The 26651-nt window shown below is 46.5% G+C and overlaps 1 long non-coding RNA gene and 1 pseudogene across 4 annotated transcripts in view; both read right to left on the minus strand.

Annotated features, from left to right (window-relative positions):
- Positions 1–26651, minus strand: part of LOC132535224 (uncharacterized) — a 410071-nt gene that overhangs the window by 12495 nt on the left and 370925 nt on the right. The gene's annotated exons all lie outside the window — the stretch shown is intronic.
- LOC103124847 (large ribosomal subunit protein uL24-like) lies at positions 11102–11808 on the minus strand (annotated as a pseudogene).

The raw sequence follows: 26651 nt of genomic DNA on the forward strand, positions 1-26651 counted from the left end.
TCGCATCCTGTTCCCACCCTTCTGGGCTAGTATATTTATAAGGACAAGATTGTAGTTTTTAGTTTAGCTTAGCTTGGTATAGATTGCACTGCGTCCTGCATGAATAAAGAGATACTGCGTACAACCCAGCCATGAGTCCCTGGTCATCTGTTACCCGCCGTGAAGCCAGCCCGGCGAAAACAACAGAAGGGGAACACAGAGAGAGAGCAAGACAGACAGACACCTGCAGCACTGCTTCACCACTTGCGTAGCTTTCTCCCTTGCGGTGGGAAGTGGGGGCTTGAACCCAGGATCTTGAACCCATATTAACATGTATGCTCAACCAGGTGTGCCACCACCTACCCCTTCCTTAAAAAAATAGAAGTTGGGGCAGAGAAAAGAAGAGATACCTTCACCAGCAGTCCGTAAACTGTTGTTAAAATTTCGGCGGCTCTAGCCGGGCGGGCTAGCTTCACCGGCGGGTAACAGAGACGACCAGAGACATACGGCTGGGCAGGGAAGCTGTATTTCTTTATTCAGGAACAACGATTCATAAACTAAACCAAACTAATCACCAAACAGAACTCTGCTGTCTCTTTGCGGCGGCACAAGCACTCTCTCTTACTCTGGAACTCTGCAACTCTGGAACTCTGGAACTCAGGAACCCTCTCGCAGGGTTTCTTGGGGCGGGGCCAAGCAGGCCGGTGAAATTAGCAGGACTGATCCAATTCTCTTGGTGGGGGAGATCTAGAACAACCCAATGTAAAGCATACAACAGTAAACTATGAAGCTTCCCCTTGCAGGTAGGAACCCTGGCTTGAACCCACACCCTCAAGTATGGGTGTGTGCATTCTACCAGGTAAGCCACCAACTGGTTTCCATTTTCCTGATTTTATGAACCCAACTCCTTTACATGTGTAATAATGCTAGGCAACCTTCCTGAGATATTTTTCATTTTGTATCTAGAGAGACAGAGAGAAAGGGGAAAATCAACACCAAGAAGGTGTGTGTGTGTCTGTGTGTGTGTGTGTGTGTGTGTTGTTCATTGTCCATGGAGACCCCCTGATGCTGCGAACAGAGCTCCCGGGGGGTGGGGGGGCAGAAGCTTGAACTCAACCGTATCTATTTTCTGACCATTTATTTCTTTCAAAATAAGCTTGAATTGATAGTAAAGTTCTCTATGAATACTAACAACAACCAAGTAACTGTCATTACTTATGTTCCAGACCTGCGCTATTTTAATTTTTCTATTATCTTTATTTATTTTTTGGATAGAGACAGCCAGAAATCAAGAGGGGAGGGGGAGACAGAGAGGGAGACAGACAAGAGAGACACTTGCAACCTTGCTTCACCACTCACAAAGCTTTCCCCCTGCATGTGGGGACCAGAGGCTCGAACCTGGGTCCTTGTGCATTGCTACATGGGCGCTCAACCAGGTATGCCACCACCTGACCCCTTGATTATTCTTTTGAACCTTCTTGGCAAGTAAATTCACACTTTGTCCTACAACCACTTTTAAGTAGCATCTGTTTGGAAATGACATGAAAGTTCACTGGGTAACAAGGTAATATGAAAAGTTCTTATTTTTTGTATTCTATAACTTGAAGACTGATTTAACTATTTTTTTAACTTGGTGCGTTAATCACATAATTATGAACTCATAGATCATTTTATGCAGGAAGACTGTTCCACAAATTAGGTCACTGTCATTTATCATTACCGTTGCTTTTCAAAACACATCAAGCCTCACAATCTGTTAACACCCCGCCTTAGTGTATATCGTTTTATTTCCCTCAAATGAACATTATGAATAATTGCAAAGACCTAATCAGGAGGAAAATGAAACACTCATTGTAAAGTAAGATGAGGAATTTCTGCAGTGATCGTGATGGCTCAGACAACAATGAAGACATAACAGTGCCTCAGCACTTTGGATAGAAGGGAATAGGTGAGTTAAGTGCTCTTTCCCAAGCCAGGCACCACCTCTGACCCAGTTCCTGCCATCACTCCATCCTCATTGCCCTCTCCTCATAGGGAGGAGTGAGGCTCTGTGGTGTGGTTAGAGGGTTTCTGATACTCCTCTCTGCTGCACTGTGCCCTCCCCCACGGCCCAAGTCCATCAAGGGCATCAAGAGACATGATTGGTTCTGAATGGGGAGAAGTCAGCAGTCACGGAAGATAAATACCAACTCAGGAAAAACAGAAGACAGAAAATGAGGATGCAATGAAGTTTTCAGCACCTCTTCCCATGCTCCCCACCCCCTTGAGTGTCAGGAACTAGGGAGGAGTGGAAAGAACAAGCACATGCTGTAATTATAGATGAGCACCACTTGGTACTTTGTAATTACTAGCCTCTATTCTTGCCAGACTAAGTCCCTTCCAGAACAGAATCTCCCTCCCAAACCAGCAGAAGGCACATCAGGACAGGACCAGCTCAGCAGCCCTGTCCTGCTGAGTGCCTTGGGCCTTGTTATTAACTGGGGTAGTGCTGGCACTCCAAGGAGTCCTGGGGACAGCCTGCCCAGCCACCTCACTGCAGTAAAGGATGCTGGGGCCAAAAGTGAGAGGATTTCACGCCACCAGACAGCTAAGCAACAACAGCCCCCTGGTTCCTTCCCTGGCTGCTGTGTGTGCACTGCTACCTCTCCTGACGGCTGACCCTTCCTTCCCAGTCTCTGAGCAGGACATCTGGCAATGTGCAGGCTGCCCCAGATGAAGAATCTGATGAATGATTAAATGAGAAAACTTTGCTTAAGAATCACTGTCACCTCTTTTTCTCTTCCATAAACATCTGATGGAAAACAGAGGTCTAACTCTTCTTTCTTGGCACTTGAGGGGAAGAGATTCATGGGCTACGATTTACAGTGTTACCCAAGGCATTACTGTGGTTCTCTAAAATATGGAGCACAGATTCTCCTATTAATTGAAAGGATTTACTGGAGTTGGGGAGATATAGTACATAGATTATCAGGGTGCAGTAATTAGAGGGCCCAGCCCTGCAACATTTCATCAGAGCAACAAACAACCAACAAAAAGAAAAATCTTGAGAGACTTTATACACTAGAGAAAATGGGCTGAATTACAAAGTTTATTTGAACAAACCACTGTAAGGATCTATGTATTCATATAAAAATACAAATAAAAGCCAAAAATATATAATTCATTGATATTAGTATATCGAACAGGCCATGGCCGGTGCGCCGCTATGTTCCATCACTGGGGAGCCAGAGACGACCCGAACTGCCCCTGTGGCTACAGACAGACTACGACCCACATAGTCAACGACTGCCACCTCTCCAGATTCAAAGGAGGTCTCGAAACTTGACATCAGGCTCAACCTGATGCTGCTGACTGGCTACGGAAGAAGGGCAAACGCTAGAAGAAGTATATAATACATGATAATAGTAGTATGCAATGAAATAGGACACAATAAATCTATATAAGGGAGCTATATAAATACATACAAATGTTTGTATTTATGTACACATAATATTATATAAATCATATCATGAACATACTAATTTAAACCCTCTGGAGTTTGTTTTTTTCATTACTGGGGCTTCACTGCTATGTGCCAACTTTTTCAGACAGAAAGGGAGAAGCAGAGACTGAGACAGAGGGAGAGAAGGAAAGATACAGCAACACCAAAACTTCCTTGTGTGGTGGTGGTGGGACTGAACCTGGGTCACACACACGAGAGGCAGGGGCACTGTCTGGGTGAGCTATCTCGCAGGCCCTCTGGGCTTAACTTTAGAGACAGACTTTACCATAAAAACTGCAAAATGTCTTAATCCTCCCTTTTTCAAGTTACAATGGGAACAAAGCACATGAAGCTGGCTGGTGATGCCCCAGATTGTATAATCCTACCGAAAGACATTAACAGAAGCTCTAAAAATCTAATTAAATTTTAGAGTGCTGGTAATGTCACCATAAGGCCCATGTAAGCTATTATCTACACTAATAAAAATTAAATTCAGACTCGATATCCATATCTGGATAATAACATACCTTGCTTCAAGGTCAGTCTTTTTTCCTTACTTAAGGATATCCCTTTCTGCTCTCATAAATAAGATCCATTAATCATTGAAGGGGAGAGCAGGGCCTTTCTCTTCCATCTCCTCATTCTTTCAGAAGGGGCAAAAGGGGACTGTGGGTAGCTAAACAGGGCAGATGCCTGATTTTCATTCTTGAAACCAGGGTTTGAGATGCATGTCCATGGCACTGGGGCACTGGTGCTGAACTGTCTGCCTGACTATCTATCTATCTATCTATCTATCTATCTATCTATCTATCTATCTAATCTTTCTACCTATCCATCCATCCTGTGGAGAAGCCAACCTATGTACACACATATACATATATGTAAAGAACGATTACATTCATATGTGAGATGTAGAGAATTAAAACAAATTAACTTTCAGGAAAAAAGAAAGAAAAAATTTATAAACCTGTATCTATGGCCTTTGGAGATTACTGTTGGTTGGGGGGGGCAGGGAGACAGGACTTTGGTGGTGGGACTAGTATGGAATTTTATCCCTATTATCTTATAGTCTTCTAAATTACTGTTAAAGCACTAATATATATATAAACAGATATGACTGATTCTTTTACTGGAGGGTGAGATACTTAGCTCCCAAGAGAAATGACTTTCTCTGTAATTTCCACCATGCCTGCTGTTATTCCTGTCGTGTAAGAGAGAAAAGAATCTTCCTGGGACCAGCAAAGTAGCAGCCTTCAGAGCAAAACTGGGTGGCTTTGGTCCAAGTCACAAACCCCAGAGGGAAGCCCTTCCTTTGATAGTTAATCTTCTACCACCAATAATCCTTGAGTGATGCTGGTTTGCTGAGTGTCCTTTTCAGCAGGTAAGAACCAGGTCAGAAGCTAGGGTGAGAGGGAGTCCGGCGGTAGTGCACTGGGTTAAGCGCACGAGGCACGAAGCACAAGGACTGGCGTAAGGATCCTGGTTCAAGCCCCCGGCTCCCCACCTGCAGGGGAGTCGCTTCACAGGCGGTGAAGCAGGTCTGCAGGTGTCTGTCTTTCTCTCCTCCTCTCTGTCTTCCCCTCCTCTCTCCATTTCTCTCTGTCCTATCCAACAATGACGACATCAATAACAACAACTACAGCGACAACAACAACAAAAAAAGACAACAAGGGCAACAAAAGGGGGGGAAAAAAGCTAGGGTGTGACAGAGACCTTCTCTCCCAGGACTCCTCTCCCATAGTAGCAAATACATTTGTGTAAGCATCAAGTCATTTTTCTCCTAGTACAAGCTACCCCACCTTGTTTTTGTTTTTAGTTTAAGATTTAATTTTATATGAGATTTAGGTTAGAAAAAGGAGAAAAAGAGGCTAAGTACTATCCTGCCACATGAGGCACAGGAAGTTGAATTCTGGGAGTTGAATTGGGAGCCTTCGGCATGCAGGTCCCAAACTCTACTTGCTACCACACTCCGCTCACTTTTAATAAGTAACCCATCTCTGCTTCTCTTGCCAGTCATCATATCCAAACCCCACACATCTTGACACACCAAAAAGTATAGACATCGGGTAAGTAGCTCGTAGAACAAGAGCCTGGTAGCGTGTATTTTTCCATCTCTTTCTCTAAAGACCCAGAAGTTGGGTCTTGCTTCTCTTTCATGTCTGCCCGTGTACCGCTCACTGAGCACGCATCTGCGTATGTTTCATGGTGGAAGCTTATCATTTCAGACTGATCCTGAAAAATGAGAGTGCGTTTCTCTACAAGCCCCAACCCTGAAGTCTGGGAGATCCCAAACAGCACTCTAGCACCTTGGGGAAGATGGTCAAGAGCTGAAAATACCCTCAGGACTAGGGTAGTTGCTTGGTTCTAAGATCACAGAAGTGGCCAGTGCTGCTGACACTTTGTGTGGAAGTGAAGTGCACATGAGGACAGCAGGAAAGGAGCATGGGCCAGGTGGGGACATAAAGCCAAGGGTGTCTGGCAATGGGAAGGCCCCTCAAGAGTGCAGAGTGATGACAAGACTTGTCTTCCTATTTCTGGGGTGCTCTGTCATTCACTCACCCAGAGTTTACATAGGACACTCGCTGAGCAGAGCCCTCCAGGGAAGTGTCACAGGGGAAGCCACTTGTCCTCTGGGTTTGCAGAGCTGTGGCAGCACCTGTGAAATGCAGCACTGCCACACACGGCTGTGTGCCTAGTTTCCACTCAGAAAGGCATCTCTCTCAGCTCCATGCTTCTCTGCAGGGATTGTTGCACAGAAGGCAGGCTGGGCACTTTCAGAGGTAGGAGAGGACATATCAGCAACCCTCACTAAGATGAAGGGGAGAGCAGTGTTCACCCAGAGAACCTCAGCATGTCAGAGCCAAGTGAAAGAAGGCTTTTTGTTTGTTCTGCAGAATTAGTGTCTCACCTGCATTCATGAACCCACTGCTCCCAGGCTGACTTTTCTCTCATTTTATCTCAGAGAGATAGCTAGTGAGACAGAGATAGATAGATAGATAGATAGAGAGAGAGAGAGAGAGAGAGAGAGAGGAGGGGGGCTGACCACAGCACCGTACTAAGTTCTATGGAGCTTTCCTTGGTGCTACCCATGGAGAATAAGACTGAAGGAACAGACAACAGAGAGGTCAGTGTAATAACATAAGACCACTGACTCTAAAATGCCAATGGAGCAGTGGTGCAGAAAAACAACTGAAGGGACAGCATCTCTGCAAACTTCTTCCTAGAGCGTGGTAAGGAAATTTTGCTTTAAAATTGTGCCATTCCCCTAGCCTATTTGTTTGGTTTTTAAATGAATATTTATTTATTTATTCCCCTTTTTGTAGTTATTATTATTGATGTTGTTGTTGTTGGATAGGACAGAGAGAAAATGGAGAGAGGAGGGGAAGAAAGAGAGGCAGAGAAAGATAGACATCTGCAGACCCGCTGTGCTACCACCCGACTCCCCCTAGCCTGTTTCTATCTTTCTAGTGGGGTGGGGCTCTGGGGAGGTGAGGTTCTAGGACACAATGCTGAAGTCGTCTGAAGTCAAGAAGGAATCACGATTGGAAGATTGGAAGTCAACATGGAATCACGGCAGCACCTGTAACTTGGTAGCTGAAAAGCTTTGAGATATAAAGCAGAACAAATTATTTAGTAATCAGAAACCTAAAGGTGATAATATAGCAGGTGAGACTTGGGGCTATGGATCGGCCTGCCAATGCCCATGGCCAGCAAAGAAGCAATTACAGTAGCCAGAATGCCCATCCCATATAGATTTTTGGTCCATACTCCCAAAGGGATAAATAGGGAAGCTTCCAATGGAGGGGATAGTATATGGAACTCTGTTGGTTGGAACTGCACTCCTCTTATCCCACAATCTTGTCGATCATTACTAAACCACTAATAAAATAAAATGAAAAAAAGTTAATCTCCAAGTTAAAAATACAATAAAATAAGTAAATAAGAAACAGAGAAAAAAATATACCACTGCTGTAATAACTGAACATACACAAGAGCATAAAACAATTACTTGCAGAAGCAATGCCTAACTTCCTATGGTATGTTGATATTTATCCAGACATAAAGTATGTACACACATAGGACTTTAACCATTTACACAGCACACGCGCACGTGCACGCGCACACACACACTCCTACATAGTGAACAGATAGCAAGGTTGTGCCAGCACTGTTTGGAGTCATCAGTGTCTGTCACAGAAGCATTCTCACACTTTCCAGCAATGGTCAATCCCTCCTGTTTCTTGGCTACAGACACAAAGTTGCTCACCAAGCAACCTTTTCCATCAGTGCCTCCACTCTGTGGCGGCCAGAGTCTCATGTGTATTGTAATGAAGCACTAATGTGTTCTTCAGGGCTACTTCCCTTCCAGGAAAAAGAAATAGTGTTTCGCATGGAGATTACCACATGTGCTGCATTCAACCACATCCTCCATCACTTGACATGTTGGTGTGTCTCTTCTATGCGCGGCACTAGGCGTGGTTTCCTTTTACTATAACCATGGGTACTTTCCATGGCATATAATCAAAGACACAAGGCTCTAGGTAGGCTAGTGGAAGAACCAGCCTCGGAATTAGGCCACCTGGATTTGAATTCTGGCACTATCTGCTCATAAGCTAAGTGATCTTGGGCTTATTAAGTGACTAAGAGTCCTCCTTTGACTAGTCTCATTTTTCGAAAACAAAGTTACAAGTCTATGCCAGTAATAATAGCATTATATAATGTGTCTGCCTATGAGAATCCTCACTCCTATATTTATATACTAAATAACTGTTACTATTTTACCCATTATGATGATGATAGTTATTGTTACTTCTATTACAGGTACTACCACTAGAATTTGCTGGAAGCTATTAGGCATGGTAACAGTAATATAATAATTAGCAATTTTCCAATAGCAGGGAGCACCCTGAAGTGGTAGAACTGAAGCTCTCTCCTGCAGAGAACTATCTCCAGGAAACTGACAAAGGCTAGGTGACAGGGCAGTGACAACAGTTGCAGAAGAAGGGGGTAGAAGTGTAGCCTCTGAGCTGACAGCATGTCTACCTTCCAGGACACGCAGGGCAAATTGCTCCAGCCACGAACAACTGAGTGATGAGAGACTCGCCAAGGGGCCCTCGCTCAACTGCTCTCTCGTGTTGGACTGAACAGGTGCAGGTATCATGGGAACTGAGCCCAGACTGAAAGCTCAGGTATCGTATTTAAAGAGTTTAAGAGTTAAGAGTTAAGTTAAGAGACACACACACACACACACACACACACAGAAAGAGAGATACAGAGAAAGAGATACAGAGAGAGAGAGAGAGAGAGAGAAAGCAGAGCACTGTTCAGCTCTGGCTTATGGTGGTACTGGGAATTGAACCTGAGGCCTTGGAACTCAGGCAATTGTCTTTTTATATAAGCATTACATTGTCTCCCCAGCCCAGAAAGCTCCGTTCTCTTACTGTGAAAGAGAGAGGGAGAGAGCTGACCACTGTTCCACCTTTATGGGGAACTGTCTGTTTCTGCCAATCTTGCTGTCCTGCAAGTTGGGAGTGGAGCCCTGGGCCTCATCTATGCAGGTTCTGCTCTCCACTGCTGAGCCACCTCCCAAGCCATCTAGCCTACAGCTCTCCGAGGCTGGGGACCCTCCCCAGGAGAGGAAGTATCATCCCAGGGCAGGCAGGGGCTCAGAAGCTACAGTGCCTGTGGCCTCCACTCACTCACCCTGTCACCCCAGGAAGGTTCCTCCTAGTGACCCTGCTTCCAAGAAGGTGCTGCACTAGCCCCTTCTTGCTGGCTGTGCTGACCCTGCACCAGCTGGCAGAGAAGAGGGCAAGGTACCATCAGCACCTGCTCAGCACACGTGTAGCAGGACAGGAAGCAGCACTCAGCTTCATCTGGACTCTTGATCAGATTGCCCGCAACATACCCCCCCCCCCCCAATCAAAGCAAAGGAAATATTCTAAATATTCTAAATCACAACTCTAGATCATTCCTGAAGAGCTGTGGAATGGGAATGTCCCCAAGGGTTTCTCCAACTTTCAGCTTTTATATGGGCTTATTCCTGAACCGCTGTCTCCTCCACCAAATTCCAGCCCCCATACTCCCTGAATCTTGCCCTCTTTCACCTCCTCCTCCTCCTCCTCCTCCTCCTCCTCCTCCTCCTCCTCCTCTCTCTCTCTCTCTCTCTCTCTCTCTCTCTCTCTGTCTCCAGGGCTATCTCTGGGGCTCAGTGCCTACACTATGAATCCACTGCTCCTGGTGGCTATTTCACCCCATTTTTATTGGACAGAACAGAGAGAAATTGAGAAGGGAGGAGGAGATAGAGAGGGGGGAAAGACAGACACCTGCAGACCAGTTTCACTGCTTCTGAAGTGACCTCCCTGCAGGAGGGGGGAACCAGGGGCTTCAACCGGGATTCTTGCACGGGTCCTTGTGCTTCGTACTACGTGCACTTAACCTGGGGCACCAGCACCCGGCCCCTCTCCTTCTTTAACAGAGACAGGGATACAGAGCTACAGAGACAGACAGACCACAGCACCACTGTATTAAGCTTTCCTTAATACAGTAAAGGCTGGGCCTGAACCTGAGTCACACATATGGGAAAGCAGCACACTAACTAAGCGTAAGCGGTTTCATCAGCCCGGAGAGATGTAATCCTTTCATTCGCTCCACTGCTGCACTAGATGCAAGCTGGCTCCTCCAGCAGAGGCTGGTTGAGGGGAGCGGTGTCACAGTTGTGGGCTTCAGGACACACAGAGTCCTGGATCTCCAAGGAACAACTGGCTAGCGCTCAGCCCAGAGTATCCTGAGGAAAGTGGCAGCTCAGGTGCTGCCTCAAACCCAGACCAACCCAGGATGTTTATTTATAGCAGGCGACACTTCCCTCAAGAGAGGCAAGCTTGTCATCAGATGCTGAGGGTGGTACAAGGGTGCGGGGGAAGGTTTGAATGAGCTGAGGATAATGCACCTGGAGAGCAGTGCTGACTGAATTCCACTGAGAGGAGTCAGGGGGAGAATGGGAAAATAATAGGCACGCCAAAACCGGCCCTTTAAGAAGGATGCCAGTTAATTGGGACCACGTGGAGATTTTCTAAGGCTCTGGAGGTGACAGGAGACAGACCCTGACTCTGCATCCTAATCACATCAGCTTGCCCTTTGCTTATTTTGAGCCACAGTGGGAAGCCACTAGAAATCTGTTTACAGGGGTGCTGGGGTGCTGATGAACACAGGGCTGTGTCTCTGCAGGAGAAGGGATGTTCTCTTCCTAGACAGGGGACTGCAGAGCTACAGAGGAAAAGCAATACCACTGTTGGGCATTTACCCAAAGGACCCTCAAACACTAATCAGAAGGGACTTGTGCACTCATATGTTCACATCTGTATTATTCACAACAGCCAACAGCCATTGCAAGCAGCTGAAACATGCATCCACAGGTGACTGGCTAAAGAAGTTATGGGATATATATTCCATGGAATACTCCTCTGTAATAAAAAAGACATTACTATTTTTTTGGACAAAATGGACAGCACTAAATGGAGGCGACTATGCTTAGCTAAATAAATAAAGAGATTAAAGACAACTACCACGTGGTTTCACACATATCTGTAATCTAGAGAAGCCCTCTCAAATCAAAGAAAGGACAGATAGTCACAAGGAGAGGTAGGTTCATTCTGCAGGCACTGAGCCTCAAGGATGCGGCTGGCAGCCATTAAAAATAGATATTTTGAGAGCCCAAAATGTGGTGCTAAAATAAAATCTTGGACTCACTCTTTTATTATTATTATTTTTTCTGTCTTGTCATCAGGGCTATTGCTGGGGTCAGGTCAGTGCCTGCATGACACATCCAAAGCTCCCAGGGCCCATGTTTTCCTTTCTAATTCTTTTTTTTCTTCTTTGTTTAGCAGTTTTTAATGAAAGTTGCCTATAAAATTATTTTATTCCTGCATCTTCTCAATGGTTTCTTCCTTATATTTGCCCTTCTCCTTTCCTACTTGGCAAGACTTGGCTTTACATTCAAGGATCTTCTTGCGGTCTTTGTTGAGTTTTAGTCTAGTGACAACCGCCTTGCTGTGGTGGATGCCTACATGGAAGGTTGTGCTATTTGCCTTCTCTCGCTGCACTCACTCGATGTAGTATTTCTTCCGGTAAACTTGGACCACTTTGCTGATCTGCCGTCCTCTGTGGTGTCCTCGAACACCCTGGACTTCATCATCCTTGCAGATGGGCATGGAGCGAGCACTGTAACTCTGTCACGACTCTTTGGGGAGAGGGGAAGACATAATCTTCCAGCGAATGTGGGAAGGTGCATTGAAATGCCTCTTAAGGTTCTTGCTCTGCTCAGAAGTCAGGAAGGGGTTGCACTTCATTTTGGTCACTGGAGCTCCGGCGATGGCCACAAAAGGGAAGAGTCCTTTCTAATTCTTATCAGAGAAAAATTGGTAAGAGGAAGGGGAAATAGAAAGGGGGAGAGAAAGATATATACTTGGAGACCTGCTACACCAATCATGAAGCAAACACCTTGCAAATGGGGAGTGGGGGCTTGAACCTGGATCCTTGCACTTAGTTATATGTGTGTTTAACCAGGTATGTCACCACCCAGCCCCCCTACCCCAAATCTTGGACTCTCAAAAATAAGAATCTTATCTCTGGCACTGCATGTGCCAGAGTGATGCTCTGATTCACTTCTTTCTCTCACTCTCTTCAATTAGTTAACAAATAAGTAAGTCTTTAAAAATTTTAAACATTTTGATTATTTCGTAAGAGTTTCCTGTGAGAGGAGGGGAGGGAGGAGGGAAGAAGGGAGGGAGGGAGGGAGGTAGGAGGAGTTGGAAGAAGAGAAGGAAGAGGAGGAGGAGGGAGGGAGGGAGAGGAGGAGGAGGGGGAGAGGGAGAAAGAGAGAGGGAGAGAGAGAGGGAGAGGGAGAGGGAGAGAGAGAGAGAGATTGACTACAAGTCCACCAATCTTTGGTCTATCCCATTGCATCATCTTAGGAGAGCTAATGTCTGATCTTCTGACCTTTGAAGTTGAGAATCTGGCTTAACATTATCCTTTAGGATTAGTTATCAGATGGAAATAGTAGTCAGCGTAAGTGGACAGTCAATCCCTTTCAAGCTGTGCAGCCATAGATTTTTTTTTACTTACATAGGAGGAACAAGAATGGAACATTCAAGAGATGGAAGTCAAGGGAGTCGGGCGGTAGCGTATCAGGTTAAGCACACGTGGTGCAAAGCACAAAGACCAGTGTAAAGATCCAGGTTCAAGCCCCCAGCTCCCCACCTGCAGGGGAGTCGCTTCACAGGCGGTGAAGCAGGTCTGCAGGTGTCCGTCTTTCTCTCCCCCTCTCTGTCTTCCCCTCCTCTCTCCATTTCTCTCTGTCCTATCCAAAAACAACGGCATCAATGACTACAATGAAACAACAAGGGCAACAAAAGGGAATAGATAGATAAATATTAAAAAAAGAGAGATGGAAGTCAGGATATCCATAAATAAAGGTCTTAAACTTCTTTTGTCAAAGGATATATATGTGATACCAAACATCAGATACATGTAACTCTGATAGCTAAAAAGAAAGAAAAACTAGCAAAAAAAATACTGCTTTTAATAGTAACACACAAGTAAGAGAAGTCAGCCTGGAAAGCCATTAACTCTTTGACCATCCAGCTATCCATCCACCCAGCCAGCCAGCCATCATCACTCTTCCCATTCATCAAACCTGTCATCCACTCATCCATCCAACCATCCATCCATATTCCCAACCTCTTCTTGATTCATCCACCTGTATCTCTGTTCATTCATCCATTCATCAATCCCACACACACACCCAACCATTCACACACCCACCCATCCACCCATCTACCTAGCCATTCACTCATCCATCCATCCATCCATACATCCATCCATCCATCCACTCATCTCTCCATCTCCTCACCCACCTATCCATCCATTTGTCTACTCACTCACCCAGACAAGATTAGTAAAGCATTAGGCTTTGGGGCTACAATGTACATTCACTTCTTGTCCTCGCCTAGGCAGTAAACTCGAACACATGAGATATGAAACAAAGTCCTTTCATTATTTCCTCAGAATTCACATCAGTCAACAGGACTCCGGAGATGTGCCTCTGCCAGCCTCTGTCATCCACCCTCTGCCACTCTGCTCACTCCCCCACCTCCATCTTCATCAGGCCCCCTTCCTCTGGTACAGTGACTATATATATATATATATATATATATATATATATATATATATATATATGTGTGTGTGTGTGTGTGTGTGTGTGTGTGTGTGTGTGTGTGTGTATATATATATGTATATATATATATATATACACAGAGAGAGAGAGAGAGAGAGAAAGTGGGGGGGGGGGCTAGGAAAAGTCCACAACCCTATCAAGAGCATAAAACAACGTGATTAGGGCTAGCCTGGCAGAGACTAGAATAGTTTCCTGAGGAAATGATATTCGCACTTTAATCACACATTTGTTTATCAGATAAACTATGCAAATCAGTTGGCTCCTTCATTGCTTAAAGCCTAGAAGGAAATAAGATAAACTGAAAATGAATCAACTTACACATAAATTAAACTGGTTAGCAAAATTCAAACTGACTACTTCTCAAATAGAAGAGAAAGAATGTCATGGAACCACACCCAGGACTTCTGGTCCCAGTTCACCCTCCAAGGGGGGAGCTGAGGGGTTTCTGGTCTACAAGCAGAGCCCAAGTTACCCAGAGACTCCATGATCCAGTCTCAGGAATTGATTAAGGAAACCAGGAAAGGAACACCTAAAATTGAGCTCAGTGGCATATGGTTAGAATTCTTTCAGAATGATGACAAGAGGATACTACATTTCTTTCTTTTTTTTTTTTTTTTCCCCCTCCAGGGTTATTGCTGGGCTCGGTGCCTGCACCATGAATCCACCACTCCTGGAGGCCATTTCTTTTTTCCCCTTTTGTTGCCCTTGTTGTAGCTTCGTTGTGGTTATTATTATTGCCCTTGTTGACGCAATTCGTTGTTGAATAGGACAGAGAGAAATGGAGAGAGGAGGGGAAGACAGAGAAGGGGAGAAAGATAGACACCTGCAGACCTGCTTCACCGCCTGTGAAGCGACTCCCCTGCAGGTGGGGAGCCGGGGGCTCGAACCGGGATCCTTACGCCGGTCCCTGCGCTTTGCGCCACATGTGCTTAACCCACTGCGCCACCACCCGACCCCCTAGGATAGTACATTTCTTTCTCATCCACATCCCCATTCAACAGTCAACCAATCAATACCTCTTCCTTGACAAAAGTGTTAATCCCAATCTAGTTTTGTTTCTTTAATTAATTACACAACCCCCCCCCCCAGTAATCATTTCAAATATATCTGGAAAAATAGGGTCCTCCTCCATTAAACCAGGAGGATGATGTTATATGTCACTTTAGTCAAAGGGACTGAAGTTGAGGAAGATCGGTTCTGGGGGATTCTGTAAGAGATGAGTGTTTCCACTAGAGAGGTGAGAAGGGAAGGAGTCCCCCATGTGAGTGGATGTCATTCAGTCCACACCCTCAGAGGAACAAAAGGCAGAGGAAGAAGTCAGCCCAGCCTGTGTGCCCCCTGCCAGCCAGAGACAGAATATCAGCCTGAGCCCCCAGAGACTCAGGCCTGTGGACTCCATCTGATTCAGACCCCAGACTCTCTGGTCTCCTGTTGGTCATGGGCAGGCAGCTGTGCAGCTTCTCAGTCTGTGATCACAGGAGGTAGCTCCTTATCCTGAATCTCCTGCTGTGCACATTGTCACCTTGCACGTCATCTGCAGGGAGTTCTGTTGCTCCAGAGAATCCTAACTAGCCCACATACCTAGAAATCGACCTCACATTTTTGTCTACACAGAAATAGAAGGAGAGTGAGGGTTCAACAATTTGTTTGGCTTTGTATGTTCACTCTCTTTTCAGCCACCAGGTTCCAGATGCTAGCAGGATGCCGGCCAGACTTCCCGGGACAGACAACCCCACCAATGTGTCCTGGAGCTCTGCTTCCCCAGAGCCCCACCCTACTAGGGAAAGAGAGAGGCAGACTGGGAGTATGGGTCGATCTGTCAACGCCCATGTTCAGCAGGGAAGCAATTACAGAAGCCAGACCTTCCACCTTCTGCACCAGCAATGACCTTGGTCCATGCTCCCAGAGGGATAAACAGTAGGAAAGCTGTCAGGGGAGGGGATGGGATACGGAGATCTGGTGAGAATCATGGAGTTGTATCCTTCTTATCAATGTTTCCTTTTTTTTTTTTTTTTGGCCTCCAGGATTATTGCTGTGGCTCAGTGCCTGCACCATGAATCCACTGCTCCTGGAGGCCATTTTCCCCCTTTTTGTTGCTCTTGTTGCTGTAGCCTTAACAGGCTTCAATGTGTCATTTCACTATAATAGTTTTCTTAGATTTACTTTGATGAGAGACACAGAAAGAGCAAGAAGGGAACACTGCTCAGCTCTGGCCTTCAGTGGTGTCAAGCCTTATGTTTGAGACCTCTGAGCTTTAGGCATGAAAGTCTGTGGCACTGCTTATATGTAGGAAAATTCCTTGATTAAAAATATTTATTGATTATTGAGTGACAAGAGAGAGAACTAGGGTGTTACTCTAGCATGTGCCATACTGAGGGTCAAACATGGGGGCTCATACTTGAGAGACCAACAACTTATGCATCGCACTACTTTACATGCTGTCAGCTCTTCCTTCCTTCTTTATGCTGTTTTTTAAATTTTTATTTATAAAAAGGAAACACTGACAAAAACCATAGGATAAGAGGGGTACAACTCCACACAATTCCCACCACCAGAACTCCATATCCCATCCCATGCCCTCCCCTGACAGTTTTCCTATTCATTCATTCTTTCTTTCTTTCTTTCTTTCCTTCTCTTTCTTTCTTTCCTTGTCTTTCTTTCTTTCTTTCTTTTTCTTCCCTTCCCTTCTTTTTCCTTCCCTCCTTCCTTCCTTCCTTCCTTCCTTCCTTCCTTCCTTCCTTCCTTCCTTCCTTTTTTGTCACCAGGATTATCACTGGGGCTCAGTGCCAGCACTATAAATTCACCACTCCCTGATGGACATTTTTGACATTTTTTTTCTCTTTCAGTTTTTATTTGACAGGACAGAAAGAAATTGAGAGAGGAGAGGGAGATAGAGAGAGAGAGATACCTGAAAACCTGTTTTGCCACTCATGAAACGCCCCCATGCAGGTGGGAAGTAGGGACTCCAACCCAGGTCCTTCTGTATGGTGGTAAGCGTGCCGGACCAGGTGCACCACTGCCTGGTTTTTTAAAGTGCATATTCAACACTAACTAGTTCATACACCGATTATTGGAGAGAGGAAAGCAAGTCAAGAGTAAGATGGGAAGGACCGCATTCACTATGCCTCAATTCCAAAGAAAAGCTAATCAGAAATGGAAATAAACTATTAACTGGAAGATCTGGTTTTCATAGCATTCTCCTAGTCCTGTATAAATCCACCCACAACAGGCCCATCTGGCCTGCAACTTGCACCCTGATGAGAGGTCTGGGTGGCCACCCTTCTCCCTCTGTCGGCCCAGAGGTCTGGGACCCTCACATAATCTTAAAGGGTGAGTTTACTGAGTCCTCCTCCTCCTGCAGCAAGGGCCAGTGATGAGTCACACTGCAGGCTTTCCCACCTCTGCACCTGCAGAAGTGTCCTATAAATGTCACAGCTGAACTCAGTGCAGGAGCTAAGATTCATTCAGAGCTGAACCCCTAACACTGTCTATTCATTCCCTGCTCCTCTCCAGACTAGAATCTGTGGAGGACTTGGTCCCAGAGGTTGTACTTTATCTTGGGTTTGTAAGAATGTATTCCCATAAAGAAGAATCTCTTTGGGGGAAGAGATGACATTGGGAAGAAGGGCTGAATTTCTCTGGGGCCCTATCCAAGCTGTGCTGACTCAATCCAATTACACAGGCTAGTAAAACTTAAATAAGTCACCTGTCCATCTGTGAAAGTGTTCCTGGTTGAGTCACACATCAGTCCACCTGCTGATGGTTGCAGATACACTCCCATACTGCACTTCTCTCAGACATGGGCTTCTGGGGGGGGGGGGGATCTCTGGATTAATCTTAATGCCTCCCTCCCTCCCTTAGCAACTACTGGTGATGAAACATGGCAACACACACAGACTTCACCAGATACACTCTGTCTAAGTGAGCTGGGATCCATGCAAGTGAATGGTGCCTGGAATAGGTGGCAGCCACACTGTACCCGAAGGCACCAGCTCCAATCCCAAACCAATGGTTAATCAATCGGTAGCCTTTGCCTCTCCTATCTGCTGAGAGGACGGATGAACACAAAATACTGAACTGAAATACCCGTCAATCATTCTAAGTAAATCACACAGTTCTGTTCTCAATTACACTCGCATGCACAAATCAGCTGGTTCCTTCAGCAAGGCCAACTCTGTTGCTAAGCCATGCTGAGGGCGAGCTAGGAGCCACATGCCGGCAAATATACCATTTGCAGGAGAGGCAGAGCGGCTCTCAGGCTTGCTCATTGCAGACATTTCTCCTGGCTTGGACCAGTGGATCTCATTTAGATTTTGCTGGAGGCCTCTGCTAGCACTCCTTTTGACGGGGTCAAAGGTTAAAGCTATAAAATTTAATTCTGGAGATTTTCTTCCTAAAAGGTGCTGCTTTTTAAGCAGGTGAACTGTTACACTAATAAGGAGCAGGTGGATTGGAGGGTCTCCTGCTGGCCTCTGAGTCTACCCTTCAAGCACCGGAAAGGGAGGACCAGACCTGATTCCAGCAGACAGCTGTGTAGGCATCTGTCCCCAGTCTACTCTTCCTCCCCACTGCCCCTCTTGTCCCTGCCACTCCTCATCCTGGTTCTCCATTTCAAAGTGACCTCATGCCACATACAGACAGGAGATAAAAACCGAGTCAAATGGGGGGGGGGGTTGTGAATATGGAATATCAGGGTTGGAACTTAGGAGAGACCTCACATTTGCAAGTTCTGTGCTCTGCCTCAGTCGCGCCTGAGTCACTCACCAGGCTGCCTGTGTTCACTGTCAAGTATTTATGTGAGAAAGAGAGAGGGGAGAGGGGGAGAGGGAGGGGGGAGAAAGAGGGAGAGGGGTGGAGGTAGGGAGAGGGGGAGGGGGGAGAGAAGAGAGTGAGAGAGGGGGAGGGAGGGGGAGGGGTGGGAGAGTGGAGACGGGGAGAGTGAAAGAGAGGGGGAGAGAGAGGGAGACTGGGAAGGAGAGGGGGAAAGGTAGAGAGGGAGAGGGGAAGGGAGAGGGTGAGAAAGAGAGAGAAGGAGAGGAGGAAGGAGAGGGAGAGAGAGAGTGGGAGACAGGGAGAAGGGGAGGGGGAGGGAGAGGGAGAGGGAACTGTAGTATCACTCTGGCACATGTGATGCCAAGGTCATGTTACCCAGAACAGTGCCCTAACCACTGTACTGTTTCCCATATTTACTGCATGCTCATTTTGGGGACACACACACACACCAGCATGTCTTGAAGATGTCCAAGGTCTACAGCTCAACTGAATTTCTTTTGTTTTTTACCTTTTATTTTGCCACCAGGGCTATCACTGGTGCTCGGTGCCTGCACTATGAATCTACCACTCCTGGAGGCAGCTACTTTTTTCCTTCTATTTTTATTTGTCAGGACAGAGAGAAATTGAGATAGGAAGGGAGCTAAAAGGGAGGAGAGAAAGATAGACACCTGCAGGCCTGCTTCACTGCTCATGAAACGGCCTCCCTACAAGTGGACAGCAGAGACTCAAACCCAGGTCCTTGTACATGGTGATTTGTGTGCTTGACCTTGACCGGATGCGCCACCGCCCAGCCCCCTCAGCTGAATCTCTTTCAGGGGCTCCCAGTACTGCGGCAACTCTCATAGCAGAAAGTGTGCACGGGGCAGCACTGCATCACTTTAAGTCACATGGCCACCAGGCAGCAGGGCTCTGGAGCACACACCCTACTCAGCAGAGCAGAGTCTCTTGGCTTCAGAACGCGTCGGAATCTCCTTCCGGTCTGTTAAGATTTGTCTCCTGGACCCTCTGTTTCACATGAGCCAGGGAGGGTTGGTTCCGGGTGCTGCGCTGCTAATTTACAATTTGACGATGGAGACCTCACCCTCACAGAACATTCCCTAGAGTTCTGATGCCATAAGGTCCCTGAGCTCGGCCCAAAACACTGCGGGATGGAAACAACAAGAACCTGTCCCTCGCAGACATACTGAAACACATGCGCAGGACCTGACATTGTAACGCCACCTGTGCTTGCTGGGATGGTGTGGGAGCAGAGACAGCTGTCCCCTTGGCTCGGAAGGCCCTGCCTCAGGTCCCCCTCTCCTGAGTGGCTTGAAGAGTGGGTGTCCTTGGAGAGAAGCCACTGTTGGTCCTATCTGTGAACCACACCCTGAGACACAGGTGCAGAGACACGACAAGCCCCTAAGGCCTTTGTATTCCCATTGAACACTCCTGTGATCCCCTTCCCCACCCCCCAGAGCCAGGCTGGGCATTGTGCCCCCCTCCCCACATACACATACACCCCACTGACCCTGCACCACCTCAGTGTCAGCTTCTTGTAAAACGTAGGTTATTCACCTCCCTGAGACATCCCCACCGCCTCCCCCTGCCTTAGTCTTGACAGTCCATTTCCAACAGGAAGTGTGAATAAATGACATTATTTGGACCTGCCACAAATAAATGAGTTAAATGCATTTTTAAAAAAAGGCAAAGCCGAGGGACCTGACAGCTCTGCACTGCTGGAAGAGGTGAACCAGCAGCCCGGCAGGAGAGTGAAGGGGTCTTGGACCTTGTGAAGGTCACGGTCAGCACCAGAGCTCCAAAGGAGCTTTAGCACAGGCCTGAGAGGCTGGCAGAGGCAGCGCGGTGAGCAGGTACACGCCATCACCGCAAGCTGGGGCACAGCACAGGAATGGCTCCCCTCACACTTAGGGGCTGAAGGCTGGACGATCCCCTGAGCACAGTCTGGGGGCTCCCGGTGCTGTGCTGCCTGGGCCCCCCCCCCCACCTCGTGTGTGCAGGAAGCACCTGCTCAGTCACTCCGGATTTCCAGGATTTCCACTTTTGCAAATGTTGGGGGCTGGGGTGCAGGGCCAGGAGGTGGCTCAGCAGGCAGAGAGCAGAACTTGCAGCACTGGCAGCCCAGCAGGGTCAGAGAGGAGCACCCCTAATCAGAGAAGAAGACGCCAGCCATCTTGCCTCCCAGGACCACCTTTGTGCTCTGCAGCTGTGGATCTGGATGAAGGGCGTGGGGGAAGAGCACAGTGATATCTCAGAGCTTGTAGAGATGTCCAGGGCAAAACCAGTAGTGCTCTCAACTCTCCTGGCTGGGTTTCTACAGGTTTACAACTCACTCTCTCTCGTTCCAGTTTCTGGTCTGTGGCATAATGTCTTGTGCATATTTTTGCTTCAAATGGCCTCATCGATTTACTCCGTTTTCTAAATAAAAGTGGTCATAACCATCAATTTGTGAATACAGTGTCGTCTGGTTTAAAAACCAAGAATGTCCCTGCGTTCCTTTGTTCTTGTTCTAGTGAGATAATTTTTTTTTTAAGATAGCAATATGTGATTTGAAATATTACCTAGGAGGCTTGGAAATTCTGGTTTTAGCAAGCAGTCAATCAGATGGCTGCTATGACGAATTTTACTTATTACAAATCTCAAATGAAAGGATGACAGCAACAGCAGTCTCTGTGTAAAACTTCAGACTGAGGGGGGCTTTAATCTCTACTGCCAGGTAGATCTCTTTAGGTGTGTTGGGTAAAAGGTCTCTTCACCGGGGGCAGGCAGTGGTGCACCCAGTTAAGCACTCATATTACCATGCACAAGGACCCAGGTTCCAGCCCCCACTTCCTACCTATAAGGGGGATACTTCTCAAGGAGTAAAGCAGGTTTGCAGGTGCCTCTCTTTCTCTTTCCCTCTCTACCTCCCCGTCCCTTGCCAATTTCTCTCTGTCCTATCAAATAAAAGAAAAAGGAAAAAAAAATGACCACTGTGATCATGGATTTGTAGTGCCAACACTTAGCCCCAGCAATAACCCAGGTAACAATAAAATAAAAATAAAAATAAAGGTCTCTTCATCTTTCACTCATCCTCTGTTTTCAAGGATAGAACCTCATTCTTTCATTATCTATTTGATAGAGACAGCCAGAAATCAAGAAGAATGGGGAGACAGAGAGGGAGAGAAACAGAGAGACACCGCAGCCCTGCCTCACCACTCATGAAGCCGTCCTCCTACAGGTAGGGACTGGGGGCTTGAACCTGGGTCCTTTCGCATTGTAACCTGTGCGCTCAGTCTGGCCCCTGAACCTTATTCTTCCAAAGCCCTCTTCATTCCTCTAGTGGCTGGGCATGCCTCCGCCTCAGTTCCAGTGTGGAAGTGGGGCACCCTGAGCATTAAGTCCACTTAAATTTCATAATTGACCGTTAAATTCCATTACATGACGACTTCACACTTTTCCTCCTTTTGTAAGTCACTTGAGCATGAGAAAAGACAGCCATGCATAAATATAGCTTAGAAGAAGAGTTCCATGAAAAAAAATCAACTCCCTCTAATATTCTTTAAAATATAATCCTATAAAAATAATGTCTATTAAAAGACCCACCCATCTGAATTCTTTTCTTCACAAAATGATGAATGACAGCTTTCCCTGACATAAATGTGTATTTTATGTAAAAACCTTTATATTGTGGAATTTGAAACATCTCATTGCCAACAGTCAAACCCCAAATTCTTGAAACCCATTACCTTCTGTACCAGTGGACCATTTACTTAAAAGCAACAGGAAAAAAAGAGCAAAGGAAATCCCAGAGAAGGAAGTTTTTTTTTTTTTTTTTTAAATGTAATGCACAAAAGTATTACCTATTGATTAGGTCAAAATAAAAATGTTCCAACTCATTCCCAAACATTCTGCTGAAAACCCTGCCTGTGTTGGGTCACTGTGCATTGTGGTCTCCTGCTTATGCTAGGCCATCTTTCTGGGTCAATATTTCCAGAGAGAGGGAGGGGGACAAGTAGAGGGGGAGAGGGAGGTGGAAGGAGAGGGAGAGAGGGGAGAAGGAAAGGAGGGAAAGAGGAAGTGCAAGGGAGAGAAAGGGGGAAAGGGAGAGGTAAGAAGAGGGAGAGAAATGGAGGGAGGGAGTGTTGGTATGCTTCTAAAAACCCCTTCTGTTTCATTAGTTTCATCCCCCCTGCTTAACACTATTCTATTTACATAACCACTGTATTCTATTTACATAACCACTGTATTCTATTTACATAACCACTGTATTCTATTTACATAACCACTGCAGGGCATTGGTTCAATCCCCACTGGTTCATGATATGTTTTTGCTCCGCCCCCTCTCCTTGTCACACTCTGATTTTCACCAGTCACTTTTCTCTCCACCCTCTCTATGTCACATCCTGTTCACACCCTACTTGGGAAGTATATATAAAGACAACATTGTTCGTTTTAGTTTTAGTTTAGCTTAGCTTGGTATAGATTGTGCTGCGTCCTGCATGAATAAAGAGATACTGCGTACAACCCAGCCTCAATGAGTCCCGGGTCGTCTGTTACCCGTCCATGAAGCCAGCCCGGCAAAAACAACATATGGCGCCCAAACGAGGGACTGACATAAGCTCTGAAACAGGGACCAGCACCGACGTGGGACCTAACCCGCCCATCGCCCAGATAAGTAAACTTGGCACCCATCCGCCATGGGTTGCCTTTCTACTTATGAAGAGGTTTGCCAAAGCCTCTACTGTTTCATCATGAGACAGTTACTCTGTCTCTGGAACATTTTGCTTTGGGCCACACTTTGTTTCCCTGACCGGGAACTTTGGTTTCTTGTGACCCTAATCATAGAGCTTGGGAGATGCACTGAAAGTTCTCCTTGGACTTTCTGGATTCCCTCTCCCATGTTTCCCGAGGAGAAGGACTACATTTTGCTCCGGGCCACAATTTGGTTCTTTATGACCGTGACCGTAGACCTTGGGATATGCATGGGGATTTCCCCTCGGACTTTCTGGACTTCTTCTCGAATGTTTCCCATGGAGAAGGACTACTTTAATTTGAGGAGCATTCTTGAGTACCCTGGCAATCCCCAAGAATGGAGACACGTGGTTAGTTCTACTCTCCCGATTGGATTCTTTCTTCGATGGGAAGACGCTTTTAAAAATGGGTGCCTGAAGCAATCCTGCAGGAACAGTCAGAAGCACCCCAAATGGAATTTCGAGGAAATTTTTGGACTAGGACGCCTCCGGGGACTCTTAATCCTACATGGTGAGATCTTGATAATCTGGTTCAAGTTGCGTTTCATAAGAGAATGATTTGAATGACTGAATTTTTGTATGACATTGACTTAAAAAAAATGCTGGACACAGCCATGATTTCTAGAGACATCCAGAAACAATCCAAAAAACTGTTTTTTCCCTCCTTTGATTTCTTTTTTTACGTCTTGGCATAAATCTGAAATGTTTAATCCTGAAATGGTATGAGTTATGGGCGGGGCAGACAGTACAATGATTATGTTAATTATTCTCATGCCTGAGGCTTCTACCATGGTTCTTCTGTTTACCTTTCCACATTTTGTTGAGTTCAAACTGTTTAAACAACCTTAAAATCATACTAGAAAGGACTTCCAACTATAATGGAGTTATCAATTATAATAAACTTCTAATCTGCTACAAGTTTTGTTTGACAAGTAAGTGAATTTACAAGATTGTTTGTAGTAGTTTAGTTTAGCTTAGCTTGGTATAGATTGCGCTGCATCCTGCATGAATAAAGAGATACTGCGTACAACCCAGCCATGAGTCCCGGGTCGTCTGTTACCCACCTGTGAAGCCAGCCCGGCGAAAACAACAAGGGAGAGAGAGAGAGAGAGAGAGAGAGAGAGAGAGAGAGAGAGAGAGAGGGAGGGAAAGAGAAGGAAGGAGTGGGGGGGAGAGGGAGAGTGAGGGGGAGAGGGAGAGGGAGAAAGATAGTAGCTTCCCAGGTTCAGGGGCTTCACAACTGGCAGGGCATGTACCCTACCTGGTCCCTGAAATATACTGTTTTTAAATATAAACTTTATTTTAAGGGTGGGTCATCATAAGGCTCTAATCAGAAACATCTCCACTAGGTGGCCTCACCTACCCTGCCCCCTAGTCCCAGAGCCCCTCAAGCTCCCTCCTACTGTATTCACTGGGGCATACCATCTACGCCTGGAGCAATTGCTAAGGGAATCTCAGATCTCACACAGTCCCTCACCCCCTGCTCATGAAAAGTATACAGCCCAGAAAATGTTGGCTAGATGAATAACCATTGAAGTTGTCAGCCAAAAACACCACCAAAGAATGAAGGAATAATTGGCTCCAGCTCCTGCTATTTCAAAGCAGTTCGATTCAATTCAGACTAATTCAATTCAACTTCACTCAGCCGGGGTTTACAGAGGGGCGAGTCCTCGCCGGTAATAGAGATATAAACGGGTTTTTGACCTGCGTTCTCTCTCCAATTGGTCTAACACTTTATTTTGCCAATAAAGGCACAGTTTAGGCTGACAACCAGAAATTAATTACAAGGGGATGGAAATCTTAGTAGTGCCCCGCCTCGTCTGGGAAGCAGGCAAGAGTAAGTGAATGCTGGCTGCGTTCTCACGGACTGAGTAAACCTTGTCAGGAGGTCTTTCTGAATGGCTCAGTGGGGACCAGTGCCTGTAAAGCTCAACTGTTCCCTGGGACCTGTTTCCCTTCCCTTTCAGGTAGAGAGTGAGATAAACAAAGAGACAGAGAGAAATGGCGACCCCTGCACTGCTATTCCACCACCTGTGAAGCACCCACCTGCCCCCATCAGCGAAGACTGGGGGCCTGAACCTGGGCCCCTGAGCACATTAGTGTGTGCACTTGACCATGTGAACAACCACCTGGTTCCTCCTTGACACAGAAACATCGATGGTCTGAAGTGGGTTGTCTCCTTTTCTAGAACTGCATCTAGAAAAGCTCTAGAAAGACGCGCACTACTCATCCTTAGAGGATGGGGAAGACAGGTGCTCATATCCTGTGCCCCTAGGTCCAGCGGAGGGGCCCCAGTCTGGACAGGCGGCCAGGGTGTTCATTCTAGATTCCCTCCGGCTATGTACTTCTTCTAGCATTTGCCCTTCTTCCGTAGCCAGTCAACAGCGTCAGGTTGAGCCTGATGTTAAAGTTTCGAGACCTCCTTTGAATCTGGAGAGGTGGCAGTCGTTGACTATGTGGGTCATAGTCTGTCTGTAGCCGCAGGGGCAGTTCGGGTCGTCTCTGGCTATGTACTGTAGAGCAGTTTCTCTTAACTGACCTCACTGAACTCTTGATGAACTGAGGAGTTCATATCCACAACCATGAAGATAATCGATTCACAAGATTCACTCCAGGCTTCAGATCTGGATTTGGACTCTTTAGAGAACTGGTCCCACTCTCCACACCATCAAAGGGGCAGCCTCGGGAGACATGGACGGTAGACAAGACTCCCTCTTGCTACGGCTTAAGGGAGGGTTCTTCTCTGCAGTGTTGGAGTTCAGACAGCACCAGCTCAGGTAATGGCCACTCCCACTGATGACACAGCCGAGACTTCCTGAGTGTAAAGCAGGCCCCCCGGGAGGACGCAGAGCAGGAAGAGGAAGCGTGGCAGTAATGTGGTGAACAGTAATGGTCCTCCTACTGCACACAGAGAAACCTCTGTGGAGGGCACAGATGGCAGGTTCATGGCTCCACATCAAAACAGGCAGGGGACGGGGAGGGACTCCAGCTTCTCCTTGCTCCATCCTAGAGTGTGTCCAACAGGTGGAAGGACTTGATTCAATCACCCTGCAGCCACTGTGACTGACACACACCGGGCACTATTGATGCGTGCCCACTGCATTCCTTAGAGCTCCTCCAACTTGGACCATGCATTTTCTTCTTTCAAATTATAAATGTATTGGAGGTCTGATGGTGGCACACCCAATTAAGCACATGATACCGTGTGCGAGGACCCACATTTGGACACCTACTCCCCACCTTGAGAGAGGAAGCTTCATGAGCAGTGAAGCAAGCAGGTCTGCAGATGGCTATCTTTCACTCTCCCTCTTTACCTCACCCTCCCCTCTGAATTTCTGCCCTATCAAATATAGAAAAAAGAAAGGAAAAAAAAAAAAAGGCCTCTGAGACTGGTGGATTCATAGTGCTGACACCAGCCCTAGCCATAACTCTGGTGGCAATTAAACAGCAAAAA

This window comes from Erinaceus europaeus, chromosome 21 (genome assembly GCF_950295315.1).
Source record: "Erinaceus europaeus chromosome 21, mEriEur2.1, whole genome shotgun sequence".
Taxonomy (NCBI): Eukaryota; Metazoa; Chordata; class Mammalia; order Eulipotyphla; family Erinaceidae; genus Erinaceus; species Erinaceus europaeus.